General features: G+C 35.7%; 1 protein-coding gene across 5 annotated transcripts in view; it reads right to left on the bottom strand.

The window, feature by feature from the left end:
• LOC5565895 overlaps positions 1-18081 on the bottom strand; it is a 108496-nt gene extending 90415 nt beyond the window's left edge. For 3 of the 5 annotated variants that reach the window (XM_021848135.1, XM_021848138.1, XM_021848139.1), the window contains exon 1: positions 16572-18081. The gene's annotated coding sequence lies outside the window, so the exon portion shown is untranslated. The remainder of the gene's footprint in view (positions 1-16571) is intronic. The other 2 variants (XM_021848136.1, XM_021848140.1) reach the window with 2 other exon arrangements.
• Positions 18082-18283: the final 202 nt, after the last annotated feature.

Genomic DNA, 18283 nt, shown 5'->3' with positions numbered 1-18283 from the left:
GCCGTCAATGGAAGGAAAACTCGACGAATTTAAATGAAGTCCTGCCAATATAAGCTGAAGCTTTCACTAGATTGGACAATGCCAATGCAGTGGCATTCCCTTTTTTAAGTTTGTATAAGTGTTTTTTGAACTACACAATACTTAACTATGTCAATTATATGCACTCGGCCTCCGTATGAATAGAACATTGGAAAATAAACATTTGATTAAAATCTCAAAAATATTAAAAACTACTTATTTTCGTTTATTTATAACCTTTACTAATCCCTCATTTAAGGTGATTGTAGAACGAAGCCACACCTCAAATTTTAAAGAGCACAAGACTTGACAGCAAAACAGCGCTCTACGTTGAAAATTTATTCCATTGCTGGCCACCACCAGCAAGGAAGTAATTTGGTTGATTTTCAACGCGAATTGTTGTCAGATTCTCCTGTCTTGTGCACATGAAAATTCTAAGTTTGGCTTCGTTTTATAATCACCTTAAGCGGGGTACATATATTTATTTTTAGTAGCTTTGAACTCATTTTTACTAAGTAGATAAAAAACCGAATTGAGTACAACATCATTTAATTCCACCAGAATTTGTATCCTTCGACAGATACGCGTATTTCGACCTCTACTGCCGTCTTCAGTGTTGTGTACTAGTTCAAACTTATACAAACCTAAAAAAGGGAATGCAAGTGCAATGGCATTGTCCAATCTAGTGAAAGCTTTAGCTTATATTGGCAGCACTTCATTTAAATTCGTCGAGTTTTCCTTCCATTGACGGAATTTCATGGCAAAGAACGAAAATCTCTGTAATTATTAACGATATGAATAAAAATAGGCATGATAAACATCTAAAATCTTCTTGTTCATGCTAAGAATGATTCAGTATTTTTGAATGTATTACAAAATGTTCGACTGTAATTGAATAAGAATCTCAAGAAGTAAAGAAAATCTGTTTTCTAAGTAAAATTAAGGGATATTCAGAACACATTTATTAGAGAAAATCAAAAATCACTATCACCAAATTTTTTTAAAATGCACTTTAAGATATGGTTATTCAAGTAACGGGAAAAGTTTTTGATTTCACTTGCGCCATTTTAAAATGTTACGCTTGGAAAAGTGGGTGAAAAAACTACAAAAACGCTTATATCTTTTCATATGAAATTTTTAGAGGTATGACGTCTTCAGAGAAAATGTGTATTTTGCTTATATATAAAACTCTTCAGAACATAGTAGGCCTGAAAAATTGATATTTTCGTTAGTATTGAGGAAAAACCGATTTTTGACCATAAAGTTCTAAAGTGACCTATATCTCTAAAACTATCAAATATAGAAAAAAATTATGTCCTACAAAGTTTTCATATTTTCTATAACCTTCAATATTGTAGAACATTTTGTTGCGCTATCTTTTGAAATAAAAAAGTTTGAGAGCGAATTTCGAAAGCTATGAAATTTGGCGCTTAGGACACTTTTGCATATAACGCGCCTTGACCAGACAAACAAATGTTCAGAAGACACCAAAACCCTATCTCTTATATTTTTCAAGTTATTATTTTTTTCCACTTAATTTCGTTCCGTGGACCAATGTGCAATGCTTACTGTGGATCATTTCCTTCATGCGGGGATTGCTCACTGCGCGTTATTTCCGCGAAGCAATCCAAATTTTTAAATTTCCCCGCAATGTTTCAAATGTTTCACAAAATTTCGTAATCTGCGTAGGAAATATTTCAAGCCGCTGAGATTCAACAGTAAACCAATCCAAGAATGCGTTGGTCATCATAGCAACTGCCTACGTTATTTACAAATAAACAACAAATTTCGAAAACCAGTTAGGCAAAACATGAAAATCAATTGAAAAACGTTGATGCGAATGGGATTGTTCTTAGATTTGGAGAAAAAATGGCCGGGAAAAAGTTATATTAATATGTGAGCATGGACATAGAATGAGTGGTTTCGAATGAAAGAGGTTCTGTTATTTCCGGATATTGTTCGTTTAGTAGAATGGTCACAGTGAGGAATGAAACTAGTTAGAATGTTGTGTCTGAAGCTTAACGATATTTGAGCCCTTTTTTTTATTACTTAAAGAGTTATGATGAGCGGGGGGCTTAAGATTTCTTACGCTCCATGCAAATCACTTTCCATGCTCATACAATACCATGGGGGAGGGGGTGTGAAAAACAGGGAAATTGTCTTATGCAATAAATGGACAGAATGTACCGAGCATTGTTTTGCGATTATGAAAGATATACAAATTTTCACTTGGGATTACTTGAATGATTGTGGGAAATTATTCAAAGGCGGTCGTAACCATATTGCCGACAATAAGTTTAATGTAGAGTTCTTGTTGCATCAGTACAATTCGTCGGTCTTCGTGGACGATCTGGTAAGAATACTGGGTACCTTGAAGAAAACAGTCGGAGGGTCGTCCACTAAAGTGAACCTTGGCTGAATCAAATCGATTAAAATTTCGTAATTCAAATAAACAAACTTTTGACAAGCATGATCATTTTGTTGGGTAACTAGATTATCAACTTCATATTTTTTAACGTCTGGAGCCAGAAAAGGAATATTTCATTTGAAATGTTTCATTATCAATACCTCAGTTTACGCTACTTTAAGTGAATTTTGTGTAATTCAAAAGTTTATGTAGAAAAAGAAATGGTATGAACATTCTCTAGACAAAGCACAATCAAAACTGATTTTTTTTTCTTTTTTGAATTTTCCAACATGAATATATTTAAATCCTACTGCTCAGTCATTACGGCAATTATAGATTACATTTGCAAAAACTTTCAACGACTGTTGCTTTTGAAAAAATTTACTATTATTGCGGTTATGTTTGACAAAATACCGCTCATAGAAAAGAATTACTTTTCGCGGTTACTAAGAATGGAGAAAATTGGAGGTAGGGATTGATTCAACAAGGAAGATAATGATTCTTTTAATTCACTCGAAGTTTCAATTACGTGTTCTTAAAATTTGGAAATTGTGTTTTGAAAACAACAAAATACGTTTAATGATATTAAAAACCTCATAATTTATTCTTCTTCCTCAATAATAACGTAATAAATGAATGATTCCTTTTAGCAATATTGATTTTCGGATGTTTCAATACTTGTCAGTACTACTTGTATATAGTACGTTAATATTGAAATTATTCAACCCCAATGTGTGTTTTGGTAGGCCCCACTTACCCTGAATATAAAGTAATTGGGTAATTGAGACCAATTTTTATATGTAATGAAATCATTATATTTTTTTTAATATAAGCAGCTTCCGATTATACTCAAAACTAGTGCTTCTTGATGATAATCCAATTTTAAACACAATAATTTCATTGCTATGGCTATCGGGGCCCCACACATTACACATATAAGTAAAAACAACAACATGTTTTGTGTTTAATACATCCCTTGTCATAATCTACAACTTCCAAACAAGAAAAACATACCACAAAAGAGCTATGTCTGAAGGTCCCACTAACCCCGGATTCTCACTTGCCCTGAGGTACCTTTGTGTTGAATAAATGTATTGTTCACGATTCGATATTTTTGTGTCTGGTTTTATTTTTACATTTACGAATTTTTGTGTGCTTATTTTTAGTTATTTCTCATTTTTTCTTGGTGTATTTTGGATTTTTATTGCTAATTTTACATTTATTCAGTCCTTTTCCTTTTATTTTATTGTTTATTGCTCATTTACATTTTTATTATAGTAATATCGATCATTCTCTAATTGTTTGTTTTCAATTTATCATTGCTCATTTTTATCGATTTACCGGTACAAATGTGTATTTTTAGTGTTTTTTTATATTTTTTTTAATTACAAAATATGTTTAAGCTACTGTATATGTCTAGTAACTTCATTGACTATATTTTGATAAAATACAGTGTTCTCTTTCATAAAATGCTTTATAGTTTGACAGGCATATAACTTTCTTTTTCCAGCCTATGTTAAATCCAGCTCAAAACTTTGGAAGTATATTTGAACTGATCTCTTTTGGAATTTAGGAAAAAATATCTTTATACTGGCTAGTGAAGTTCGGATTTTCTTCATCTTCTTCTTTTTATAGATGGAACTTTAGGGTAATTAATTGATGGCTTGAAATTGTTTGAAATTTCTAGCGCGTCATTCAAAACACATACAGTTTCCCGAATGATTAAGCCGGATATGTTCCGATTTTGAGATTCTTTCAAGGCGTCCTGATTCAATTTTTATATTTCATGTTTTGTCCTGCTTTTTTTCTGCTAGCCGAACACCATAGAACGTTGAAGTTAATTTGAATTTGTAGAAACTATTAGCTATTTTCTATCAGAATGAAAGAGATTTCCGAAACTCCGATTATTAGATTTACTACAAATGGTAACGGGACAGGCAAATGTTTACAATCTCTATAGTTTTATATTTTTAAGTCTTTTGGTAGACTTCAAACAGTAACCTTAAGAAGTTTCTTGTTAGAAACCAAACAAAACCATCAATAAACTTCCAATTTTGGTGTATTTTAAGATATTTGCGTAGTCCAAACACCCAAGTGTCTTTGAAAAGTGACAGATTATTGTCTTACAAAGAACTAGTTATATTTAGGAATCTATACTCAACCTTGACACTTTAGATCATGTTTGACGTTCGCGTTGTAGACAAAAATGCCACAGGGCTTTTAGTTTTAACACTGCGGTTGTTCTTATTTGACATTTCGGAAGGGGCAATTTGAGTTTAAACCAAGAGGTGTGACAAAAATTCGAAAATCATAAAAAAATGTTTTTCAAGTAAAAACAACGAAAATTATTTAAAAATTAAGTATTCAGGTGTTTTTGGCCTAAACTTAAGCGTTTGGTGCTAAAATTGGGACAGAGCTTTAGGGCCTTATTAGAAGTTTCTAAAATTTATACTCATTACTGCAAATTTGAAGTTACTCGAAATGTTCCGAGATATATGACAAATTGCTTCAAGAGCTGAACTTGCGAAATATCTATATATTTTACTTCAATAAAACAGAAAATGCCATTGATTTTTTATTGACAACAGAACACAGTCTTAAAAAAACGTTTTGTTTCTAACTCCGAACACCGTGCATCCCCGTTAATTTGAACGGTAACGGTGCATTTTATAATTTGAACTTCCTGTTATGAAGAACAGAAAAACATGTTTCTGGTTACATCTTTGGATGTTGCGTTTTGATTCAGCTTTCCGTTCAACAATGTTTTTTTTTTTCATTTTACTCAGTTCCATTAGCTTAATCTGAACTATGTGCAAATTAACACATATAAAGTCGTTAGATTAAATGCGATTAAACCAACGGTGGTACCCGGTATTCCTAACACTCATCTTTAAACAGTGATTTCTCAAGAAAATCATTCACATCTACCCACAGGATGATCAATTCCTTTACATTGCACTGAGGAATTGTAAAGGAATTGATCTTCCTGTGGAAGAATATGAATAAATAAAACAATACAAATTAAAGAAAAAAGCTGTTATTCGGAACATGTTCAAAAAGTAGAACTTATGAGTTATGAAAATGGCAAAATGTCCTGATTTTGGATCTCCAGGAGATGGTCCCCGGATGACCCGTTTTCCCCAAATGAGACGCAGTTCAAAAAGGTGCCAGAATAGTTTTTAGTGACAGGATGGTGAACTAGAAATAACGATTGCTATCCAGAAAGTTATATATTGGATTATTTTCTACTAAACACATATTGCCAAAAAAATGCTGAAGAACAGCCAATCGAGTAAAGAAGGGTGAATATCAGATTCACCACCATGAAATGTCAATCATAAATTGTCGCAACCTTAACAACCTATGGTTGACAAAAACTTTTCGGGGAAATGGGCTATTCAGGGAAACGGGGTATACGGTGAAATGACATTCAGGGAACTGGTGTTCGGGGAAACGACATTCGGGAAAAAGTAGTACAACGATTATTTGAGATCCCAAAGAGTCCACAGTGGTTCTCTAGAGTTTCTAAGGGTTTAAATTTTATTTCAGAGGTATAAAAAATGTTTTCATCATTTTCAGATTTTTATGGGCTTAAAACTGTTTTCGTGCTTGCAAAAGAGCTTTCTATGTTAATGTTCCTGCAGAGGCTTGTGAAAACTTTTGTTTAGGTCCCAATTGAGAACCATGTTGAGAATTTTGTACAGATTTTTTTCCAGAACAAAGTGTCCGCATACTATCCGTACAAACTTTGAAGGCATGCCTCTATGGAACCAAGATGAACAAATTGAACATTGCTACTAGAGATGGACAAAAAGAACCAGAACCGTTCAAAAGATCCGGCTCAATCAAAAGAACGAGTGATCCGTTTTCGGTGAGAGTTGGTTCATTTGATCAGCACGGAGCAGACAAAAATTGACCCGCAAAAAGAACGAACCGATTATTTTCCCCATTCTCTTGTTTTGCGCGCCACGGCACACAGTTTGCTACAGCTCAGCGCTCCCAGCATACACAGCTAAACAACTAGATTGCCCCGCACATTGTATACAAGCAGACGAAAAATAGAGATAAAAATGCCTATTGAAACGGCGAAATACATTTTGCTTCTTCATTTTGGTTCGGGTAGGGGGAATCGGCCGAGTGAGTTTCTGGGGAATAATGAGGAAGCGAACGATACGAAAGGTACGAAGCATATAACGCGCAACATGGAGTGATCCGCTCCTTTTTTCATTTGCGCGGTTCAGTTTGCACTTCCTTTGCGAGCTGCTGAGCCATTGAATCGTTCAAAAGATCCGGTTCACTAAAATGAGTGATTCGGATCGGATCCGTTCACTAAAATGAGCTGTTTTGCCCATCTCTAAATGCTACATAACTTGACCTATTATATTCTTAAGCTAAGTATGTTGCTTCGCTCAAGAAAAGTAGAGAAATTCCTTGACTGAATGGGCCAAGAAATTTCCTATTGAAAACCCTAGTTTCAATGACATATCTACTCAACTGCGTACGGCGATCAAAGAAATGTGATTTTCGTGATAATTTTATGCAAATAATTTCTTACGCAACGAGATAGGCGATTAATTTTCTTGTCAGCAGCAAATCAGCATTTAAGCAATAAGTTCGACTAATTTCTGATGTCAAATGTTTGTTAAAAACAAGCCTACGCCGTTTTTCGAGCTTTATGACGGAAGATAAATGTCAAACTCACAGGATTTTTACCGAAACATTTTCTACTCCCAACCTATCTTGATTTGGATTCATATATTTGAAAATTAATGAAGACAATATTTCTTAAATGGCTAGCACCCCCATAAAAAAAATATCTTCGATAAACTTTAATTTGAATATCTCAAAATGAAGCAACCATTTTGAAATTAGGTGTACTAAACGAGTTACGTCCACATTGAGCCTTATTGTTTTTACACATAGATAATCTTTGCCATATTTTGCTGTTTTGATATTTTACGGATACCCTGTAGAGATTACACCTCTTTGAGGGGGAATGTGGGTTTCTAGAACACATGGAATGTTTCTGGAAAAGTTTTGGCAAAATATGCGTTGTAATTCTTGAAGACAATTTTAACGATCATCTCTTGAAGATTGTTTTGCAAAATTTGTTCAAAATTCTTTATTCAATTCTTGAAGCATTATCTTTTATACCAAAGTCATCTGACAGAATCTGAAAGATCTCTCAAGTAAGCTTCAAAATTTTTTAAAATCTAGTAGTCCATCAAATAGCTTTAACTAAGCCATGTAAGAAGTTAGTCATGGATCTCATTCATTTCATGGGAATCCAAATGAGTTTTTTTTTCAAAGAACTCTCATTAAGAATGCGTTAAGGATTCCAAAATTATTCGGCAAAGGTATTATTATAATAACATCAAAGACCTCGCGAGCATCCACCAACAAAAATACAAGAAATTGACAAGACTAACTTTCGTGGTAGTTTTATATAGGGTTTTCCACAGTTCACAAAGTTATCAATTTTGTATACGATAGACGCGACCATAATACTTTACTTACAAGATCAATCATATTCAGATAAACTGGAGTGGTTGAAATGGAAAATGTGTTGACATTTATCGATTTTAGCGTTCTTCTAGATGATCTTGTATAGTGACTCTTCTTCACAAACTGAGTAAAGAAAGCCCAATAATAAAAAACGAAGGGATGTGTTCGTTGAGCTGAAAATCCGTGACATTATCAGCGAATCAGAATTGATCAACATAGAACGACTGTTACATAACATTATACTGATTGAGCAGCTTGATTGTACCAATTGAAAACATAAACTGACATAACATAAACTTGCTTACACATCGTAATAGCATTCTGCTGAATCGACTGATTCCATCCCTGGATGACTGAGTTATCGATAACATGCTTGGAGTAAATACATAAACACACATCAATCCCTAAGGTAGCGTGTTTCGATTCTTGCGGCCGTCAACTGCAAATTAATACCATTCCAGTGTTTCCCCCCGTAGAGTCATTGTGAATGTGGTTAACTTATTTCGATGCGGCGGTGTTGGCTTTCCGCGGTGCTCTTCCCGTTGCATGAATTTTTACCCGACCCCAAGTAGAAGTAATCCGCCAAACTAAGTGTACCGTGTGCTGTGTGCAATGGAGAAGTCCCTCCTTCTAATATGTGTGTACTAAATAGTAGAGTGCGGAGTAAGTAGCACATCGCAAGCCGCACAACGAGCCGCTTTGTTCACTGATAAAGAGTTTTCGTTGGCTCAGCAGCAGCAGCCAGAGCACAGGCACACGAGAAAAGATGTTAGATGCTTAGATGCTTAGAACCATCCACATTGCCGAGCGAGTGAGTGGCCTTCGACCGAAGCGATGCGATGAAAGATGATGGAGACGCCAACTACCTACATTGGCAGGGATTCTCAAGCTTTTAGCGATCCGCCGATCTGAGCTTGTGTTAAAATTATCACCCGACTGAACAAAGTATACAACTGGAAAGTTTCCAGTGGAAACATTTTTGTACGGTCGTATAAAAAAAATCGTGCAAAGACAGAATCTCGTGTATCTTAATTATATAGAAAATTGTATTGCATTGAATTGCTTCATGAATTACCGTACAATCCCTCAATAGACAAATTTTCTACTTTTTTCCAAAACAATGTTTGAGGAAACACAGTCTTTCATTAGTATTTTTTTTCAGAGATAACCTCTAAAACAATACTTGTAGATGTCTTTAAGAGATTTCTTCAGAACTACCTCGTATTTGATAATTTCAACAAGGATCCATAACAGAATTTCCGTCAAAGTCCAAACCACAACCTGTTCCGGAAATATGTTGAAAATTTTCTTAAAGAAAGTTTAAAGAATTCTTTCGAAAATATTTGATGTATACTGAGAAGGTATCGATCGGGATTGATTTTTTTTATACTTTTTTATGACGCATGGGCGATAGCGACTCAATGGTGAAGAGAGTCTGTAGAATAATTTTTGCAAATATATTAAATGGATGTGTGGAAAAGTGACGCAAGGGTTTTCGATTGGAATTAACTTGGTGGTGAAAATTCATCGGGGAATCGGTAAACATCAAAGCGTCCTACATTTTGCTTCTCTACTTCATTATTGGCTCAAAGATGTTATCTGTTCTACCAACTAAGCCAAAATTTAGGAGTCCTTGATGTGCTCTTATACTGTCGGCAGTTACATGAACGGTTCTATCGATCGATAACTGATATTCACCACCTATTTAATTTAAATCTTGTCGCTCTCTTACGACACCTAACCGCCTATTAATTTCATATATTTGCAGAAATACTTGTACAAACTCCCCTTACCTTTGAGTCACATGACCAATATAGCCATAACAAAAAGTTTTGTAGTAGGTATTCCCATAGAAATTTGAAAAGATTCGACCGATAATTCTACTTTGGACATCTCCAACCATTTTTGGGCAAGGATTTCTCAAGAAATATCAGGGATTTACCAAACATTCCTCCTTAAATCACCAAAGATTTCTCCACAAATCACCAAGCAAGGGTTATTTCTACAAATTCTTCAAAAAGTCCACCAACAATTTTTCCAACTTTACCTTTATATTTCAGAAAATCCCTCGGAAATACTTAAGGATTACTTGGAAAATTCGCATCAAAATTTAATCAAGGCTTCCTGCAAAAAAAAAAAATCTTTCAGGTGTTCAGGAGGAAACCATCCTCAATATTTTATAAGAATTTTATGAAAAATTAAACAGGATTCATTTGAAAAAAAGCTCTTAGAGATATCTCCGAAAAGTTCCCGCAGATCCACCTGCTTTTTTTTCGCAGAAAATTTTATAAGTGTTCCTTTAGATTTCTCCAAAAAACAATTTGATATTACTTCCCGCGTTCTTTCATAACACTCTCGAAAATGATATTTTGAATTGTCTTCAAAAATGCCGACTTGAGAATATTAGGAACCTAAAACATTCCTATACATTGCTATTACAGTTCATAGTGGAAACTCTTCCGTGAAAATACTCAGAAGTTACCCGAACAATCTGTTCAGGGAATTTTCCAGAGAATTATATTATTGTTTCCTTCGAGATCGTCGAATAGGATTCTTCCAAAAAATTCACCAGAGTTCCATCCAAATAATTTCTCTAGATTTCTTTCATCAGATAGCACTAGCTATTTTCTATGATTTTTAAAGGAATTTTTACAGGTTTACTAAAGGATTTTGATATTCATGCATGAATTTCTTAAATAATTCCATTAAATGTTTGTTTAGGTTCTTGAAATAACCCAAATTTTTCCGAATGTTTATTCCGGGATTCTTTCATAAATAACATCCAGAAATATATCAACTCTCAATTTTTGGTTCAAAAACTACTCCTGGAATACAGCAACATATGTTTTTGAGATGCCTATTTTCATATCTAACTTTTAGCAGATAAAAATAAAAATAAATTTAATTTAACGTTGAATTTCGGAAACTTTTTGACGAAATTCCTGATGATATTCCAAACAGAAAAACTTTAGTGTTTTTTTTTAGGATTTACTACGAAAATTCATGTTCGCTTTTCATCGTTTTTTACTTAAATTTTTACTGAAGGTATTTGTATCGAACATCTTGGAAAATGTTTTGCTTAAAGTCCGAAGTTTAATGATACTATGGCGAACAGATTAAAGGAGAAACGATTTTTCTCCTACTTGCATAAATTCCATACAAACTGTTTTGAAGGTAATATTTTAAATTGTTCGGGTAGAACTGTAAAAGTTTAACTTGAAAATATTGGTGCTATTTTAAAGAACATTACCAAAAATATCTCATGGGAAAACTTTACTGAACTTAAATCTTGGAGGTTAATTTGAATTATTTTGGAAATTTGTTGAGGAGTTCTTGGTGGACCTTCACCAAGGCCGGATGGTTTTTCAATTGTGCTATTTTTCAAAACATCTAGAGTAAATAAAAATAAAAGAATCTTAACTTTTAAGTGTTGCTTTTTGGAATATGGAATTCGTCAAGTAAGAAGAAACAGCAAAATATTGAAGCAGGAAGAAACAACAAATATTCAACAGAACAACAAAAATCAAGGGATCATTTGAAATCTTTTCTCTTGAGGCGATAATTACAGGTTAAATTTAACTTCTCAATTTGTTTTAGGAAGCTCCTTACAAATTTTTTTATGTTTTTTTTTATTAATGACGCTTTACACCGCATTGCTGCATTCGTGTCTTTACGTGTATCTTAATAAATTTCTTTGCCCTTGTTTCCTATTTTGCTAAATGTTTGTCCACAAATTCCGCTATGCTGATTTGGGAAGCAAATGTATTACTGGGGTTTTAAACAAAATTCCTCTAAAGATTCGAAGGCAAGAGATATGTTATCTACTTTTCGTAGATAAATCATGTATAATCCGGGGATTTCAAGCAGAATTAAAAAAAAAATAGAATCCTGACGCACCTTGTGATGTATTTTGGAAATATTTCTGAAGGACTTCAAATGAACTTAGCGAAAGAATTTGAAATAAAATTTAAGGAAATTAATTCGAAGGACTTCACAGTAGAACACCAAAAAACAAATTCCGGATAATCGAGTCTAAAATTCCGGATAATCGAATCCCGGATAATCGAGTCACCGGATAATCGAGTCTCCGGATAATCGAGTCCGACCAGTACCGTAAAACAGGGTAACTTTGATAGTTTTTTTTTCGAAGAAAACTTGAATGTTTATGCATGCTGTTTCAAAGAATTATAGTTTATATTTTTAAAACAAGTACTGGCATCCTAGCTTTCGATTGCAGTTGATAGATTGCCAAAAGATTCATTTTGAATGGATATATATTTTTTCATGTAATCGAAAGTCGGTTTTCTATTTTGGGGTAACTTTGACAATGGAGTATAAATCGAACAAAATTGAATGAATTACGCAACATTTATAGGGCATTACATACATCTAGGCGTTTAACGTTATATAGAAATCTCTGACTTAGATTCCAAAAATGGTCCCAGTTGGTGAAAATACTTTTCGCTAACAGATTTGAGACCACATTCAAGTTCTTTGATAACTAGGCTGTCAAAGATAAAGGACCAACTATTCAAAACTACATCAAATAGTGATCGTAGAACAGACTGTTTGTAAGCGTTTTAAAAATGCTAAAATAACATCAATTTTTAGAGACATATCCCCATGAGTACCAAAATGGCCTCTAATACGGCACCTTACTTCTCCCTTCGCTTTCCGCTCCCTCCTCCCACACTTCTCTCAGTGTTTTGGAGATTATTTGAAGTTTCTGGCCTTATTGTAGAGCGGTGGTTTCTTAACTGAAAGCATTCCATAATATGTTTTTCACAAATCACCAGTTTTTGAATGCAAATACGTAGTTATTGCTGTGATTTGTGTTGTAAAATACCACGCACTTCCGAATCACTTCTCCTTCACGCACCGAGATATTGTTTGCTGGCTTTTCGGTGCCCGTTCTAAAACTCACTTTTAATCGTATTTCTACTCACCGTAGCAATTCAAAAATCTAATGCGATACTTGAAACACTTTGATTATTCACGCACGATGCTCCTGGGAGCAATAAATCACTTATATTGATCAATTTGTGCTCGAAAACAGCACCGGAACGCGAATTCACTGAGCCAACATTGTTTATGATTCGAATGCGCCGCTCTCACTGATTGGAAGTGATGCCAGTTTTTATGTTTGCAATTAGAATGGTTTGGATATTCATACACTTGCTACACCCACGTATTTTACAATTTCATAATACTCAAAATGTGTACAATGTCACAAGTGTCGCAAAACATTTTTATGCGTGAGAAAAACAATGTACGACGCAATTTAACAGCAAAAATGAATATAAGATATTATACAGTACAATTGACTGTAGAATTCAAATGCATACTGATGGCAACTTTCTCCGTCCGTGAGAAGCGAGAGAAGAGAGGAGAAAACTGCCAAAAATAGTAAACAACACACGCATGGTGTGAAAAATGCTTATAATTTTCGTCAAAAAACATGTTTTCACTACCAAATGAAATTAATTGTGATTTTGAGTTTTTATGAAGTTGTTGATGAATTCATATCGACAATAATACCTTTGTATGAAACGTGTGCAAGTAACACTACCTTCATAATTTTGTTGGTGGATGTATACATGAAACATGATGATTTATTTTTGGCCGACGCACATAACATTGTGCTCCGCCTTGTAGGGTGGCTCGAGAGGGTGCTTTAGCGGGTGGCTCGACTAGGTGGCAACATTATGTTTACGTGCTCAATGAACCTTCACCTTAATATTCGCATATAAAGCCTCAAATGATCTCGTTAAAAATGAAAACAGCTTTTACATGGAGTATCATGCTAATATTCTTTAGTTTTGCATTCGTTTTGCTTAACTGATTAACAGAAATTATGATATTTCGTTTGTGGTAGGCACTATCAAAGTTGCCCGCATTATCAAAGATTCCCCGTTTTACGGTAACTCTTTCGGAACTCACCGCATAAAAACATTTAACATTGTGACATCATCGCTATTATTTCAAACACACAAGACTACGGTGGCGCTATCTGTGCTTTTCATAGCGGCTGTTTTGGTTATTTTAATGATCCAGTAATGTCACTCATGCTCAGTTCGAGAAGGAAGTTGAATAAGGTTAGGGATGTTGAGGATTCTACCCCATTACCCCGAATCCCATTACCCCGAATGCCATTAACCCGAACGCCATTACCCCGAATTCCAAAACCCCGAACGACCCATGACCCCGAATGACATTACCCCGAATTCCAATATCATGGGGAAATGTCATCAATATCATCAAGTCAAGATAATTGTAAATTCGGGGAAATAGCATTCGAGGTGATGGAATTCGGGGTAATGGTACATTCGGGGCAATGGAATTCGGGGTGATGGCATTCGGGGAAATGGTATTCGGGGTAATGGGGTAGAATCATGTTGAGAGGTTATAGAAAAGTATGTAATCAACCCCAGTCTAAGTGACGTATCATGAGGCAAAGGTTCGCATGGGGCAAAAGTTCCCTGTGGATCTTTTTCAAGCTTGATAATACCCCTCAAAATCACCAGAGTTCGGTAACATGCCCTACACCACTGTGCTATACCTTCCCCTTTGTGAGGAAGCGAAAAAATACTAATCAAAAAGGCAACGAAAAATGATGCGATTCAGTACAAAACGGAGGAAAATCAATCAAAACAGAGTGCCATCTAAACTCCGTGAGGCATGTTTTGTTCGAAAGGGTCACTCAGGAGTTCTTCTAAAGTGTGAGTAAGGGGAAGCACGGAAGAGCAACAGAGAAAGAGTACTAGAAAAAAGTCTCGCATTTCGATACGATCGCATTCAAATTTTTTGAAGATTCGTTGCTGTGTATTTTGTGTTACCTTGAGTTTTACACCTCAGAAAAAGTTCTGTAAATCTTACGGAGTTATTTTATGATTGTCAGAGTGGGAACGGATTATTCTAATTTACTATGAATGATCAGTAAAAAATTGATAAAAGTATGCAGTCAGAGTGAACCAAGTGCTTTTTACCATAATAACAAAAACGATAAGTGCTTCCTTAGCGCATTTAGCGCGAGGAAATGCAAGATATTTTAAAGGATTTGTTATATTTTTCGACATGGAATGATTCTTCTACTCATACATAAATATTACATATTACATAATAAAAATTGTATGCACCTGATATAGGTTTCTAGTTATTTAGTGTATTTGGATAGGTGATCAGAAATTTTAACAATTTCTTGTCAAACAAAGCGGCCAAGTAGTAAAAACAATAAACTGATTGATATGTGCATTTTTTTTAATAGAATCCAGAGTCGGATAGAAGTTTTTGGTGGTTATGTAGTGTATGTATGGAATATACCAGAACCCACTTTTTGGACCAGCTTATTTTGGCCGGTATTCAAGATTTTCACTTGGTCCACCTTGATGGAACGCATATTTGAAAATGTCTGGTCTTCAATGCCCTGACTCAACAAAACTTTAATTTTCAAGCTCTCATTATTTCACTAATTTGGAAGGTAATGGATTCATGAAAAAATACGATGCTGTTGTCGAAGGATGCAGGTAATCTCTTTATCTTAATTTATGGACCCAGTTTGATGATGCAAACATTAAATGATTGCTATTTTCCAAGAAATTGTTCAGTCAGATTGAACCAAATTATTGAACGGTGTTTTCATCACCCCATTTTACCATATGTTCTCCGTAAAGCCACCTTCGGAGCTGTTACACTTTGCAATATTTCATAAGGTAGTGTAAAAAATCCACCTTTTATTGTGGAAAATGGTATTCAAGGAAACATTACCTCTCGCTAAATTTGTTCATTTTCGAACACCTCCCTTGCCAAGTTTTTTGTAAGGACATTGTATTCTCATGGCTCTGTGGTGTTTTTTCTTCAATACTTTGAGCAATTTTAATTGCAGAATTTGTCAAAATATTCACTTTAGGCACACTGTTACTGCGTTTGAGCTCAGGATTAGGAAAATCACTCAAACATATACGTTTGAATACAAGTTACGTCTGAAAAACTGTGAAAAATTACTGACCAATACTGTAATTTCAAGAAATGAATGTAGTGGTTATCCAGTCCATAATAAAAAGAACAAAAATAGAGCATTATGCACGGGGTGTGTTAATTTTTGTTAAAAAAAAAACAATTGTAACAGAGTTCAGTTACGAAAAATAACATAATGAGTTCTATGATTGGTCTTACTATTTTGTAACTGTTAATATATAGAAAAATTGTGTTTCAAAATCGATTTAAAATGGTGACATATTTAACATATAAAGGCTAACTTATTAACCAGATTTGTTACAATTCTGTCAAAAACTAATGAATTATGTGTATTGTATAAGTTATTGACAATTTAAGGACATATGTTCTAAGTAAGTGCAGTGGGGCTGTAATGTAAATTTGACATTTATTATTATCATGGAGGGATTGCAAAAGTGATGTTTAGTATAAACCCCCTCGGTAAGGCACCCGTTAAAGCTTGGGAATGTCTGATCTACATGTTTACGCTACCATCATCATCATCCTCGTCGTCGCCGTCCGACACCATTCAGGCCGAAGCAGAAGCACCACATACATGCAATTGTAATCTACATATACACACAGCCCTGATCAGTTTACCGCGCCTTCGCGAGATGGTATCATAATAATAAATTCAAATTTAACTTACAATGACAATTCATTCCAGCATTTGTTCTTCGTCTTCCAGCGTTGAGCTTGTGATGAATATTGCTATCGCCTTCCGAAGCAGTTGAAGCAGCAGCAGCAACAGCAGGGCCTAACGCTACTAAGAGTATTCCTCTGCTGCGTTCCAGTTGTTGATAACATAGTCGCTGAGATAATCAAACAAAATTTGCTCCGAGTTCGAGCCAAGATACAACACACATGAAGCAGCAGGCACTATTTCAGCGCTTTTGCTCTCCCCAATCATATGGGATGTCTCTAATGCATGATGGTCATAATTGTATATTAGCCTAGCTTGGCAGCAGCAGCACCAGAAACAGCAGAAGAGAACATATACACACAGCAAGCAAAAGAGTGTTTTTGAAGTTAGTACATTCTAAAAATAGCGCACAAAACCAACCAACACACAAAACACACGTTTATGGGTTCGAAAACTCACATTGCCATCTGAACCGAAGTGAGGAGAGGCCAATGAAGACGACAACCCGACGACGGGACGAAGGGGCCAGATGTTGAGTGGTGCCGTCCTTTTTTCGAGAATTGGAATAATTGTGCCCCGTCTTTCACTCTTTCTCTTCACGCTGCTGAAAAGCGATCTCTTCTTGTGCGTTGATTTCGTTTCCTTTCTTCGCGCAACAGATCACCATTCTGAAAGAAGCTCCTTTGTGCAAGACGAACGTCGGGATAACACTCCAATTTTGGGCTCAAACAGTTGCAATGGTCAAAAAAATCCGACAGCCCAGAACCGTCACATGTGTGCACGCGTGACAGTCACGCCCTTTTCGTCGATCGCCGCAAATTGCTGTGCCGCGCTTCACTGAATAACACCAAGAATCTTCTTCACATGACTGAATTGAATGTGGTACCAATCAACCAGTTAGTCACCAACCACACAGAGAAGTTACGCTGATTCGTACTAATTCCTCTTTGGAGGCTAATTCAATCACTACAGAATTGGAATGGATGCTGCACTTAGAACTCTTCAACCATCAATTACACCACATCGAGTCACGTCGCTCTTCAACGTTCTTCAAGAACATAATCGACGGCGAAGTGGGACACACGCGCTAGGGACTCCCTTCTGACACTACACTCTAAGGCCACCAGCAAATTTGCAGTAACACTCTGTGTACCCAGTAACACACTTCACAGGCAACAATCAGCACGTTCACATTAGTCAGCGTTCTAACACGAAATGCCTCGTTTCGTCCAAAGCATCTAGTATTAAGCCCTTACTGCTTAGAGAAGAGAAGCCGCGCGCGCGAACATTTTCATCCGAGGGAACACATCACCATATGAGCAGCAGCAGCAGCAGATCAACACTAACAGTACAACTAAGAAGAAAACATCAGTCCTAACTTATATAAACGTCGGGATACAACCCTGTCCCGGTTCGAGGGGGTGGAGAGGGCGATCGTCGGGAGGTGTTTAGTACTCGCGATACAACACTGCGCTTAAATGCCCGTTGCCCTCGACGCGTACTAACCTACTAAAGTTTCGAACCCGTGCTGACACTGGTTTGCGCTAACAGCAACGATCTAACCAACCGTCATCGAGCAGCAAGGCGATCATCACCAACCAATCAACCAACACCACCATCAAGAACGCCAACCGAAGCGCCTCAAGATTCTAACAATTTTGTCGTGTCTCTTCCCCGGCTGTGTGTTGGTGTAGAAGCCCCTTACCTCTAGCTGGTGA

Source organism: Aedes aegypti, chromosome 2, assembly GCF_002204515.2.
Source record: "Aedes aegypti strain LVP_AGWG chromosome 2, AaegL5.0 Primary Assembly, whole genome shotgun sequence".
In the NCBI taxonomy this organism is placed as follows: Eukaryota; Metazoa; Arthropoda; class Insecta; order Diptera; family Culicidae; genus Aedes; species Aedes aegypti.
This window is presented reverse-complemented; position numbering and strand designations above follow the sequence as displayed.